The following is a 13,597-nucleotide window of genomic DNA, read 5'->3' as shown; positions in this document are numbered from 1 at the left end:
AGTGTTATATGGGTAGCCCCAGGTGTGGTACGGCGCGTTGAAGTCACCAGCTATGATCAAAGGGGAGTCGCGCGCTAGTTGCGTGGCCTTGGTGATTAGGGCTTTGAAGCGCTGTCGTTGAGCTTTGGGACTACTGTAGACATTCAGGATGAATATACTTTGGCGGTTCGTTGGGCTAGGGATGATCTCTATCATCATGTATTCAACTTTAGTTGCAGTCATCTTAAGGTCGTGAGTGATGTGGGTCACCTTGTTGCTAACCAGTACGGCGATCCCCCGTCCTTCTTCGTGCTTTGCTACGGGCCTGTAGCCAGACAGCGTGACGTTAGATGTTAATGTTTCTTGTAAAATGATAACATTTGGCTTCTCTGCATGCGAGCGAATATATTGTTGCAGGGGAGCCCTCTTGGGAAGGTAACCCCTGCAATACCATTGCCACATCTTGAATGAGCTAGTTTGAGTGGCCATCGTGTTGCTCTTGAGTTGCTGTGCTAACCATCGGAGAGCCGATCGCCCCCGAGCTGTTACTAGTCGATGCTGTTGTTGGGGGTGTAGGAGCTGTAGGTACCAGCACAGGTGCTACAACGTTTTCTAAGAAGGATTCAATTTTGCTGATCCGCTGATTAGTGCGCTCCTCCATGGAAGCCATGTTGCTTTGGAAGAGCGAGAACTTTTCATTTATCTGCTTAATGCTGTCACTGAGAGCGGAGAGCAACTCGCGAATCTCCGATTTGGCCCTGCCTGGTGCTCTTTCTTGCTCGTTAGCGATTGCCCTCTTTTTAGCGCGTCTCTCTGTATCGATCTTCTCAACCATGGGGACTTCCATTGGCTGGGGAGCGGCCGGTTGCTTATCCGTATCGCTCGTCTCAACCATGGGGATTTCCATTAGCTGGGGAGTGGCTGGCTGCTTGTCAGCCATGACGGGTTGACCGCCCTTCTTAATTTCAGCAATTTCTGTCATCAGTCGAGCTATTGTGTTCTTCATCATCTCATTTTCGCGCTCAAGTTGTGCTAGTCTGTTGTTACCTCTATCATGCTCTGGCGGTGAGCCCCGCGTTACCTTTTCCGGCGTTCCTCGAACTCGGTCGGCCCAGGTCGGGTAGCACTCGGGTCGGCGATCCCTGGAACAGGACTCGAGCTACCTTGTTCTCGGCATGAGGAAAGGATTGATGAGTCAGATTTTCTTCGTGCAAGTAGCTCTTTTGTGATCTGATTGGAAGGGGTACTGCTCGCGTAGGCGTTCTTGCAGCATTGGCTTGTAAGGCCTCTGGTTTCTTTTTTCAAACTTGGCAGTAAGACCTTCAAGTCGCAGAACAATGTTCGATAAAAGTGAATGCGTATTAGTACATTGTTAAGCAATCCCTCATATATTTACTTCGACTGTGCTGTGCTTCGTTTTTGCATGAAATAAAAAGCGTCAAAGCTAACGACACTATTGGCTCCTCATTCTAAGAGACTAGCGGCACTCCGCTGTTATGCTCAGGCGTGAGGAGCCGCCGACACCACTGCCGAAAATTGTTCTTTCAGCAACGACGTTTTCCTTGTTTTTCATGATAACCTCGAAAAAGGCGATCATGAAATATAATCGTCTAGTTGCGCATGGACTACAATGCTCAATTTTAAGACAACATAAGGAACTTTATACAAGGAAAGACTGCGAACAATATCGTGCATTTGTCATTGAAAAGTCGCGAAATTATCACGCAGGACCAGGACATATATCTACAAAATGCTAGTGGTAACTGTCATGAAGCTATGCGTTACATGTTTATACGTCAAAGAAAAGCGTAATGTCAGATTAGCTTTTGAGTATGACGAGGTGGTTTGTCTACAAGCACGTACGAATTACAAGCTGTACGTACACGCTATTACGTAACAAGCAGTACGTATTATAAGCTTCTACAACTGTAGAATATATAAAAGTAAAGTTTCACTGGATTGGCGATTGCTGTACACAGACACTGATCGAGACGGGCTCAGATGCCAGCAGAGACGGTCTACTTATGTGTAGCGTCGAATTCGGAGCTGAAGAAAAACGGCTGAACGTACTTTCTGCATTCACCGGGGGGATTAGGCTTCAGCGTTGGCGACGCTGCAATTGGCCGGGTTCACTGGTCTTACTGCATTTGTTAAGTATGCTCTATGCCGAATGGCTCGGTGTGTTGTCCTACCCATGTCAGAGGGTTCAGTTACCTTAGGCCAGGAACTGGATCGGCTGCTGTTCCCGTGCCCTAGACGCCATTTTGGATGTCCTTGCCCCTCTACACGCTCCTCGGCTTTCTTCGAACCATCTTCTGGCGCCTCACTTTTGTCACCTGTGCTGCTGTATTCATATCATTAGCTTTCTCTCCACCAAATAATAAATGGTGCGTGCCGCTTCTTTGGAATGCCCAGGATTCCTTACCTCCTTCGTGAAACTATGCGGGAGGTAGGTTCTTCAGTCAATTTGTTTTACGAAAACAAATTGTGGCAGAACTCATCCAAATATGACTGACGATAGCAATGCGAAAGTCAGGTTTACTTAACACGTATACTGAAATTCTAAAACATTTGTTGCTTTGGCTATGTAACACATACTCCAATATGGTCCCATTTCCTTGTAGCCCTCGCATGTGAAAGTTGCCCATGAGCATGGTGCATGACAACGGCTGTATTGCGTATTACGGAGAGGATGGCATGATGATGAAAAAATGACAAGGGATGCATGATAATGTGTGTGTGACGATCATGCAATGACGACATGACAAGGGTGGCATAATCACGGCTGAATGGCAACATCATGACAACCATATATTGACAAACATAAAATGATGTCTATGGATCGACGAACGTGGTCTGTCGAAAAAGGGATGCGATACTGAAGTGATGACGATGATGAAACAACAGCATGCCGGCGATGTCATGACGAGAAGTCAATGACGACTACATGACAAGAGTCACTTGTGGAAGTTACAATGATGGCGACGCAACCATTGCGACGGGATCCCGATGACGGTATGACAAAGAATGTATGGCGACGACTCTATGAGCACGACTCAGTGACGACGATGACATGGCACCGACATGAGGGCAATGGGATGACGACGAGTGAATGATGACAATGTCGTGACAATGACTATATTACGACGCCTCTATGACGACATTAGCGTGACACTGACGACGTGACCAGTTGGATGCCGAAGCTACCGAGACAATTATGGCACTACCACGGTCACATTATGGCGGTTTGGTAATAGCGGCATGAAATCGACTGTATGACGATGACAGGAAGGCAAGGACGGCATAATCACTATTCAATAACAGGATGAGCGCAGTAAAACACGAAGAAAGATTGATGTCGACAGAATGGCGAAGGCTTATGGCGATGATGGCGCCACGACACTGGAATGACGTTACCAAATGATGACAATTATGGAACGACAACGGGACGACGACGGAATGACGATGATGCTGTTGCGTCGGCATTGAAATTGATGACAAAGCTGGAAAGACGACGATGCAATGACCACCACGGCATCACTACCCAGAACTCATACGTACTGGCCCAGCCTATTAGACAACTTTGGCCAATCTATTGAAGTATAAAGCATGACAATGACAATATCACGACAGTCAGATCGCGAAGCTCAAATCAGGATGATTGAATGACCACTATGGCATCACGATGGGAGGGTGACAACAAATGCTTGATGATTATTTGACGACGATGGCCTGACGATGGTGTCATGATGAGTGTCAGATGACAAAGGTGGATGGCGGCGATGCAGCGACAACGATGGCATCACGATCACAAGCCCATGGCTAGCCCTAGAAGCAATTAGACTGCTTGGGGCACTGGGTTGGAGTAGAAGGCCTTACAACGACGACTGCACGGCGACAGTTAGATCACAAAGCTGGTATGGCTACAATGGAACGACCAGGATGCCGTAACGACCAGGAGCGCATACATAGTAACCCAAGCAGGTAGACACCTTGGGCCACCGGGTTGTACTGAGGCTAGATAGATAGCAACTGGACAGGTGAAAAAGACAGAGTGTTTTTCGCATTAATATAGTGCAAGCGATGTGTAAATCAAACCTCTGCCATCAAAAACAGCAACCGAGTGCTCAAACCACTAGGTCACAATCGCACGCATACGATTCTCTCTCGCCCTCTAAGTGCGAATTGCCACAAGCAAACAATATGTCAATGTGGCCCGGATTTCACCGCCGAGTTCTGCAAAGAGATGGCTTATTTTGGAACTAGTGAAGTGACCATATCATGCTATATTCCTCCCGGTACCCCGCAAGGGCGTCTGCGGCAGCAGTTGTTTGCCGTGTTGCGACACCACGTTGCCGAGTACAGGCAGTAAAGCACCCCCCGGCGTGTGGCCGCGCGCGGCTTAGCCTTGCCCAGGAAAAAACGAGCCGGGAGCTTGAGCCGAAGCTAGATGTTTGGACCTTTATGGCCTGTAGAAGGAGGCAACAAAACCTTTTGGCGTCCACTTCACGTAGTCGACACCCCCGGACTGAACCACCAAGTGTAAATCAGCAAAGCTCGAGCAGTCGCCTTTTTCCTGCTTCCCTCAACTACCTTTTTGTTTGACTCTTACTTTTACATCTCTGCTCTCGTCTATTCTCTAACCGAAATTTTCACGTGACAAGGGTTAACCTTGTGCCCAATATCGAATTTTGAACAAATATAGTAGGGTACAGCGGTGGTGTATATCTGGCGTCCTAAGGTACTCACACCTTGTAGCGTCCCCCAGTTGGGCTCCATGGTGGGCGGCTACCTCGCTGCCGAAATCAACCAACCTCCATAGCATCAACATCACTACCTAAACTGCCTGATCGTTCTCTCCTCAACTCAACTCGCCTATTGAAGAATATGAGAAATGGACTAAGTCGCTGCTAGCGGGCAGAGAGAGAGAGTCGCGAGAACGCTGCATATCTCAGAGGATGTCCCGGCAGTCCTGCTGCACCTCTGGGAGGCCAGGAGAGGCCTCACCAGAAGGTGGAAGAAGCAGAAACACATTCGCAAGCTTAAAATTGAGATTGTTAAAATCACACGACAAGCAGAGGAATACGCGTAGACCTTGACCAAGAACAACTGGCTAATCGAGTGCGACTCATTAGAAGGCAGGCTTGACGTCAAGACACCGTGTAGCCTCCTGCGATGCCTCATGGACACCAGCAAGACGAGCGTAGAGTTGCAGCGGAACCCCAAGAAAGCACTTCAAGGTTATGACGGTATGGATGAGCAGCTGGTGGCAGCCCTGACGAGCAAATACCTCTGTGCGAGTAGAGATGACGAGCGTGTGTTACAGTATCACGGCAAAGATAAGCGAGAACTCGACAGAGACTTTGAAGTAGAAGAAATACAGGTGGCGCTACTAACCATGAGAAGAGGTACGACGCCAACGCATGACAAAATTACAGCCATCTTTCTCGCCAACGCGAACAAGAAAATGCTAGGCCAGCTGAAGGATTATATCAATGAGTGCTGGAGAGCTGGCAAGCTGCCCCTGGTGTTCAAATCGGCAGACGTCATATTTGCCCCCAAGCCGGGAAAAGAGGTAAATATTAGAAACATGCGTCCGATTTCGCTCACTTCATGTGCCTGCAAGCTGATGAAGAAAGCAGTGCACGCCAGACTTTAAGCGTATTTGGAGGAAAACGATTACATGCCCCACACCATGTTTGGTTTCAGGGACCGCCTATCCACGCAAGACGTGCTGCTGCAGTTCAAGATGAAAGATATTGACCCACCCAACAAACGCAGTAGCAGATCCATCTTAGCCTTGGATCTCAAGCGCGCTTTCGATAATGTGAAGCACGCAAAGATCACGGAGAACCTTCAGAGGACACAGTGTGGAAGAAGGATTTTTGAAGACATCAGAGATTTCCTACTAGACAGAGAGGCTCATGTAAAATTGAAGATGTTAGGTCCCAGCCAATCCCTATGGGCACTAGGGATACGCCACAAGGAGCGGTCCTCTCCCCTCTGTTTTTTAATATTGCCCCTATAAATTTGCCCAACTTCGATCGCATAGAAGGAACTCGGCACGCACTCTATGCCGATGGAATCGTGGTCTTTGTGACGAAGCGCAGTCTGGGGCAGATGGAAGAGGCGCTCCAAGAGGCTGCTTCGACAGGCTAAAAATATGCGGACTGCGCTGCTGTCCGAAAAAATCGGCACTTCTAATCATGCACACACGAGAAGATAAAGCCATGGTCAAAATTAGGGCGCATGACCTTGCGATCCCTGAAGTGGAGACAGGTGCATATCCTGGGACTACTGGTTAACAACACGGGTGTCAACGCAGCAACGAATACTCAACTCCGTACATCATGCGACAAGTGCCGCGTATGACCACACGTATCACCAATAAGACGAGAGGGATGATGGAGAACGACACTCTTCGGTTGGTCAAAGCCTTTATACTCAGCAGAATTGTGTACGTAGCTCCGTACCTTCGGATGAGGAGGTGCGATTTAAAACATTTCGATGTCATTATCAGAACAGCATATAAGAAGGCAATAGAACTTCCGGTAAAACATCTACAGCGCGCTTGTTACAGTTGGGGGTGCACAGCATAACAAATGTGGTAATTAAGGCCCACTTATTAAATCAATATGCCAGATTGGCAGGAACGAAAAGGGGGCGCAAGGTACTGTGGGACTTGAATATCAGCTGTCGTTACTATACGGCAACAATACAACACATTCCGAAAGAGTACAAGGGCAAATTTGCGACACTGCCCCTCCCTAAAGACATGCACCCAGAACATCATCAAGCAAGGACGAGGGCAAGAGCCAAGAAGGTGGACCAGATCTATTCTCAATTGGAGGGAGCCTACTTCGTGGATGCTGTGGGTCCAGTGGCAGGAGTCTCCACAATATCACTGGTGCCTCAAGGGCCGACTATCAATGGACGTTCTGGTCGACACGGGGAAATTGCTGAATTGTAAGTGGTGGCGATCACCATGGCAGCTTCGCATCGTAGTTCCGAATACATCAGTACAGACTCGCATACTTCATACAGAAATTACACGCGGGGTCGAATCGCACTACTAGTTTGCAGGATCCTGAAACAATCTGGGGTCTTCGATTCATGCAAAGAGCTGATTTAGGTGCCAGGTCACGAGGGCCTAAAGGGAAATGAGTGTGCACACGCTGCCACCCGAGCTTTTATCCCCCGGAGTCCTTCCTCCTCCCTCCCCGAAGACTCAGACTTCCCAGTGCCATTAGTCACTTATGCATATGTATTATAGCACTTGCGCGTATCGCGACGAAAATACGCGGGCCCGACCAAGGGATTATAGTCAGAAGAATGTCATTTACGAAGACTACAAACCACGTCATTTAATAACCCAGTCAAGCTACATACTATTGAGCCGCAATCCCTTTCGACCGAGTGTAAGTTCTGCGGGCAGAAACAAAATTTGTACAATATGGTATGGGCCGGCCAGGCTAATATTGCCTGAGAGACTATAGAACAGCCAACATGGCAAGGATGGGAGACAGCCCTGTCCAGCTCAATCCTCGAGGACCAGTGAGCCCTCGTGGAAAAAGCCAGGGCGGCGGCCTTAGCGAACGGAATTTGCGGAACAAGAATCCGACCACCCTACTAACTCCTCTCCCCTTTTGCTGTCAGTAAAACGTTTTCATCATCATCTCTGAAAAAGAAAACGCACTGAAGAAACAACTCAATTTTTTATATAACGCAAGGAAACGTTCCCCTGCTACGATGACAGATATAGTCAAACCCTGAAATACTAATTGCAAAACTCTTTGTTTTTACTGTTCAGAAATGTCCCTCCGAAACCCTGGGTACCGGCTGCAAAGTTACAAAGGTGGCTAGCGGCGACCACCTGCATGAAGTCCGCGATAAACAACAACACCTCAAGCTCCTAAATCTAGTCCCATTCGGTCTCGTTCTAATCACAGTGACCCCGCTTGGATTATGAATGCAAGTAGATGAGTGATTCTGACAATGGTCTGCTGAACATTAGCGAGGAAGAAGTCCTAGAGGGCTGGAAGGAACATAATCTTACTAATGTACAAATAATGGTAATACAACGGGAAAACGAAGAAAATAGAAATAAACACTTGACCATCAACTTTGCGTCCTCTGTGTTGCCAGATTTTTGAGGATCATCTGCTGAAATTGAGCGAGCAAGAACTGCTAGAAGGCTGGAAGGAACAAAATGTTACCAATGTACAAATATTAGTAATTACACGGGCAAACAAAGAGACTCGAACGAACCACTTGAGCTTAGTCTTTGCGTCCAGTGTGCTGCCAGGAACCTTAGAAACAGGACACACGAAAGGCGGAGCCCTACAATGCATTGTAAACCCTAGGTCGTGTTTCAAATGCGAGAGGTATGGCCACGATTCACAAAACTGCTGAGGCCGAGAAAACTGCGAAGTACGGTGACCATGATCACTGCTGAGATGGCTGCAATAGCATATTCCACTCTCCGAACTGTGACGGTGGATACGTTGCCTACTCGGGAGCTTGCCCTACGTGGAAAAAACAATGGGACATTAATACTCTCAATGTAAAAGAAAATATTTCATTTCAGAAAGCGCGAAAGCGCATTTTCGTCCGTCATACCGCACGGTATGGTGTGGCGGCGCGTAAGGGGGCAAAGCCGCTCCAGCAGCAACGCTCCAGCATCCGCCCGGCCCTATAAGAGTGTGGCCGCGGCAGCGCCACCAGCTTCCATGGCTAGAGCAGCCACCGCTGTTGCGCCGTTTCTGAAGGAAGGCCCATTCGCTTCTGGGCTGGTGGCCTGCGAGGTCCTTTTCTTTAAAAAAAAGCCCACCCCGAAACCACCCCGCTCGAATGAGCGGAAGGCCAGCGGCAGCCAGGAGCCGATGAAAATAGCTCCAAACCATGGATTGTGGGGACTGGAAAGGCTCTGCAAGCGAACTTTAATCCTCTTGTCAGACATCACAAAAGCACTAATAATATTGATACATAGACATTATAATAGAACTTGAGAGGTCTTATCTACAACCTCGACACTAATAAAGAACATACAACTGAAGCACCATCCAAAAGTGCTGTGTGTTCGGGAGACACACCCAGAATCAAAACAAAGAAAGTGTGCCAGGCAATACACCATTTTCGGAAATAACGGTGGCGACGCATTTGCCTCACCGGGCAGCATTGCAATATTCGTGGAGAAAAGTGTGGCTTTTCAGAAGTGATTTCCCCCAATTCTCCACGCGGCAGCTGCCGACCGAGTGGTGCTGTTCGATAAGGTAATTACTGTTTGTCTCTCTCTCTCTCTCTCGCTCTCTCTGTATATATATATATATATATATATATATATATATATATATATATATATATATATATATATATATATATATATATATATATTACCCGCCGTGGTTGCTCAGTCGCTATGGTGTTAGGCTGCTGAGCACGAGGTCGCGGGATCGAATCCCGGCCACGGTGGCCGCATTTCGATGGGCGCGAACTGCGAAAACACCCGTGTACTTAGATTTAGGTGCACGTTAAAGAACCCCAGGTGGTCGAAATTTCCGGAGCCTTCCACTACGGCGTGCCTCATAATCAGAAAGTGGTTTTGGCACGTAAAACCCCATAATTAAAGAAAAAACGGCGAACAAAGTCGGCGGTCGTCAAAATCTGATCAGCGGGTCAAGCGCGTCGGCTTTTATACATCAGTCGTTGAATGTTCCCGAGTAACCGCTGGGACCCGCGTGCCTTCCACACACTTCTACATTATTCGCGTCGCGCACACATGCAATCAGATTGCACAACGTTTGATCACACACAGTGGATGGAACCATCGATAATATTATAATAATATATATAATATAGCACGCAATCATCGGCAAAAAGTCTAATGTCGTTAAAGGTGTTAGCAGGAAGGTCGTTTATAAAAATTAGGGATAACACTGGGGCTAAAACACATTTTTGTGGTACATCTGATGTGGCATCAGCTGTTACGGATTTCTCGTTGTTAATTTCGACAAACTGAGTACGGTTAGTGAGGTAATCTAGTTAGTTAGTTAGTTCAAGCTTCCTAAGTTTTGGGCGCGACACAGGCACGAAGGCTTTCGAAAAGTCTAGGAAAATAAGGTCTATTTGTTTCTGGTGATCAATAGAGGTGGTTACGTCATGCACGAGTTCAATTAGTTGAGTAACGGTAGAAAGTCCCTTTCGAAAGCCATGCTGGAAAGGTGTTAGAATTTGCTTATCTTCTAGATAGGTTGTTATGTGCTTTAAGATGTTGTGTTCAAGTAGCTTGCATATTGTGCTGGTTAGTGAGATTGGTCTGAAGTTTGAAGGATCTGATTTGCTTCCTGATTTATGTATTGGTGTTATTTTCGCTGTTTTCCATTCTTTAGGAAGGGTGCAGGGTGACAGGGACTTGTTAAAGAGTATTACTAAAAACTTCGCAATCGACTCGGCATGTCTGCGCAGGAATGTGTTAGAAATGTTATCAGGCCCCGATCCTTTTTTAGTGTCTAAATGTAGTAGTAGGTTTAACACGAGTTTCATTCACAGTAAGGGGCCCTAGTTGCCTACCGGTGCAGGGGCTATTGCGGGGTGCATTTCCACCGTCTGTAGTAAAAATGGAACAAAAGTAGTTATTCAGTGTGGTTGCAGTATTTCGATTTTCCTCCGAGGATGGATGACTGCGATTATGTACTTTAGGATTTAAGTAACGCCACAACTTATGGGGAGAATCTTTTAGGAAATTTGTTAGCGTATTTGAAAAATAGAAAGCTTTAGCTATTTTGATTTTAGATTTTAAATCGTTAGTGGCTAATGCTAATTTTTCGGCTGTTCGTTCTGATGGGTGGCGTCGCTGCGTTTTTTTTCAGTCGCCGCACCTTCCGTTTGGCATGAATTACAGTTCGAGTAATCCAAGGATTATTCTTTCGCGTTATTTTAGTCTTAGTAGGAGTGAAATTAGTAATACAATATTATAGAATACTTTTAAACCTATGCCATAGAATTTCTATATCGGTATTATTGTCATCTGAGAGTAGACGAAACAATGATAGCTCTTCAGATAATGTGTGAAGTATGCTAGTGTCGTCAGCTCCGCTGTAGTCAGGAAATGTTATTGTTCGGGATGAGGGTGTAGTGTGATGAAACGGGACGGAACACATTATTAGTTTGTGGTCAGACAGACCTTCAAGTACTTCTACATTCGCGTCATGATAACGGAAATGATTGCTCAAGAACACTAAATCTAATATGTTAGAGCTAGTTCCTTGTACACGGGTAGGTTCTGTTACGATCTGCGCGAGGTTGAAAGAAAGCATCATGTCGAAAACAACTTCCGCGCAAGGTGAATGATGTAGCAGTGTACTCCAGTCGATATCAGGAAGATTGAAGTCCCCTAGAAGTATTAGTCTGGTGCTCTTAGCATGACGTTGTATATAAGTACATAATAATTGAAATATGTCTCAATCAGAACAAGGGCTGAGAAAACGCATCCAACTATGATATCGCCGCTAGAAACACAGAGTTCGCAAAAAATCGCTTCCACCCCTTCAACTTCAGGCATTGTAAGGAAAGGGACTTTATCTTTTATTAACAAAGCCACGCCTCCACCACGTGTCAGTCTGTCCTTACGAAATATAGCGTAGTTTGGGGGAGTTATGTCAAAATTGTTAATGTCTTTTGTTAGCCAGGTTTCCGTAATGGCTAGGAAGTCCGGCTCGAAACCCACTAGTAATGATTCAAGGTGACCGAGCTTGTTGACAATGCTACGCGCATTTATGTTCATGAAAGTTATTTGGGACGTTGCTGGCGGGGTGGGCGAAGGGTTCATGCTTCTGTGTCCTGGTTTTTTGTTTGGTTTGAAGCACGTGTAACAAGGCACACGTCTTTTTTTACATCGTCCCAAAAATATAGCTCCCCGTTTATCTTTAGTTTGTCGTAAACCAGAGAGACCTTATCGCCGGAATGTTTTTTGGGTTTGCCGTATTTCCACAACTTTCTTCTAATGTCGCGAACGCGGGGTGAAAAATCTTCACTGATGGCAAACGCAGTCCCCTTTAGTTTGTAACAATTTCGCAAACTTTTTGCTTTGTCCCTGAAATCTAGAAGCTTCAGTATTACTGCCGTTGTTTTGTTTTCTTACGGTCTACCTAACCTGTGAATCCGTTCGATCGCGACATCATCCAATTTCAAGGAATCTTTGACAACTTTTTTATTCACAGAGCGCTTCAGGAACTCGTTATTTTCATCTTGTTCTTCTGACATACCATAGACTATGAGATTAGACCTTCTGGAGCGATTCTCGAGGTCGTCTAGCCTTAGTTCCAAGGATGACACCACCTGCTGTAAATTGGTTTCCTGTTTCGTACACGAGGAAAGCTTGTCTTCTAGGAAGCTTAAGTGCTCTAATTTGTTGTCGATTGCTATTAGTCGTTCTTCTTTTGTTTCCTTTATATCCTCTGCAATCTGTTGCAGCTGTCGTGAAAGTTCCGCCATATCGGGTCCAGCGTTAGTTTCAACAACACCGGCAAGCAATAGTAACTTTGTTATGTGCACTACGTCAGACATTCTATCGAGAAGTACCGCAGGGCACGGCAGCACGACAAGACAACGCTCGCTAGAACGAAAGCATTTTCCAAAACGCTTTCTTACCTGCACGAGGAAGACAAGCGGATTATTCATCTGTGCGCAAGCCCAGCTGCCGTGCCATTTGGGTAGCGATGTCTCGTTGACAGCTTTTGTAGTCCAGGTGGCCCGCGGCACCGCTTCACACGACTGATAGACTGCACTGTTGCTGCCGCTAGGAGTTGACGATGGTACTTCACGGAAGCCATCCGAAGATTGTAGTATCGTAGGCGCCGAACAACTGTCATTTTGGCGCAGAAGGAAATGGGCGGCTTGCAAGTGTTGACACGGTTGTTGGTTTCCCGGCGGTATCACCAGCAGGCTGGCGATGAACTGCTCGAGGAAGACAAGTGGATTATCCATCTGTGCGCAAGCCCAGCTGCCGTGCCCTTTTATATATAGCCGTTGGTGATACGCTCATAGCCCCGTACGCACTGGTTCTCGTTTTGATGCTCAAGTGCGCCTAATAGAAATTGTTTTGTTTTCTGAGGGTGAATGTTTACTTAATAAGATGAACTAACGTTCTTAGTATCACATGCAAAACTTACTCATGTATAGATGTAAGCATACTGCTGAGTGCGCTTATGCCATGCCTCGAGTTGAGTCTTATCAGGAATCCCTATGGAAACGACCACTTCCCGATAGTTATCAGTCTCGAAAACGGGATGTTATCTCCTCACATTTTCCCACATGGTAAGTCGACTCAGCCAATTAGGAATTATATTGAGAGATGGCATACCTACGCACAGATATTGCTGCTTTTGGTACAGACGATGTTGTGGAATTTTCTAACAATTTTATAATCGAGGATTAGGCAATATGTATTACAGAAACAAAAGGACCCGCTAATAAACGTCCCATCTACTGGTAGAACGAAGAAGGCCAGTCTGTAAGAACAAAATCTAAAGGAAGCTTGAGGATTTTAAACCAATTAAATAACATGGCAGAAGAACACGTCTATGTGCAAAGTGAGAGCGTTGGGGAAAAGTACATATCC

The 13,597-nt window shown here is 46.4% G+C and overlaps 1 protein-coding gene across 1 annotated transcript in view; it reads right to left on the bottom strand.

Annotated features, from left to right (window-relative positions):
• LOC139048086 (probable 4-coumarate--CoA ligase 2) overlaps positions 1–12,952 on the bottom strand; it is a 102,345-nt gene extending 89,393 nt beyond the window's left edge. The window contains exon 1 of the mRNA XM_070522514.1: positions 12,628–12,952. The gene's annotated coding sequence lies outside the window, so the exon portion shown is untranslated. The remainder of the gene's footprint in view (positions 1–12,627) is intronic.
• Positions 12,953–13,597: the final 645 nt, after the last annotated feature.

The sequence above is a fragment of the Dermacentor albipictus genome, chromosome 7 (genome assembly GCF_038994185.2).
Source record: "Dermacentor albipictus isolate Rhodes 1998 colony chromosome 7, USDA_Dalb.pri_finalv2, whole genome shotgun sequence".
NCBI lineage: Eukaryota > Metazoa > Arthropoda > Arachnida > Ixodida > Ixodidae > Dermacentor > Dermacentor albipictus.
Note: the sequence above shows the minus strand (reverse complement) of the source record. Positions and strands in the feature narration are given on the sequence as shown.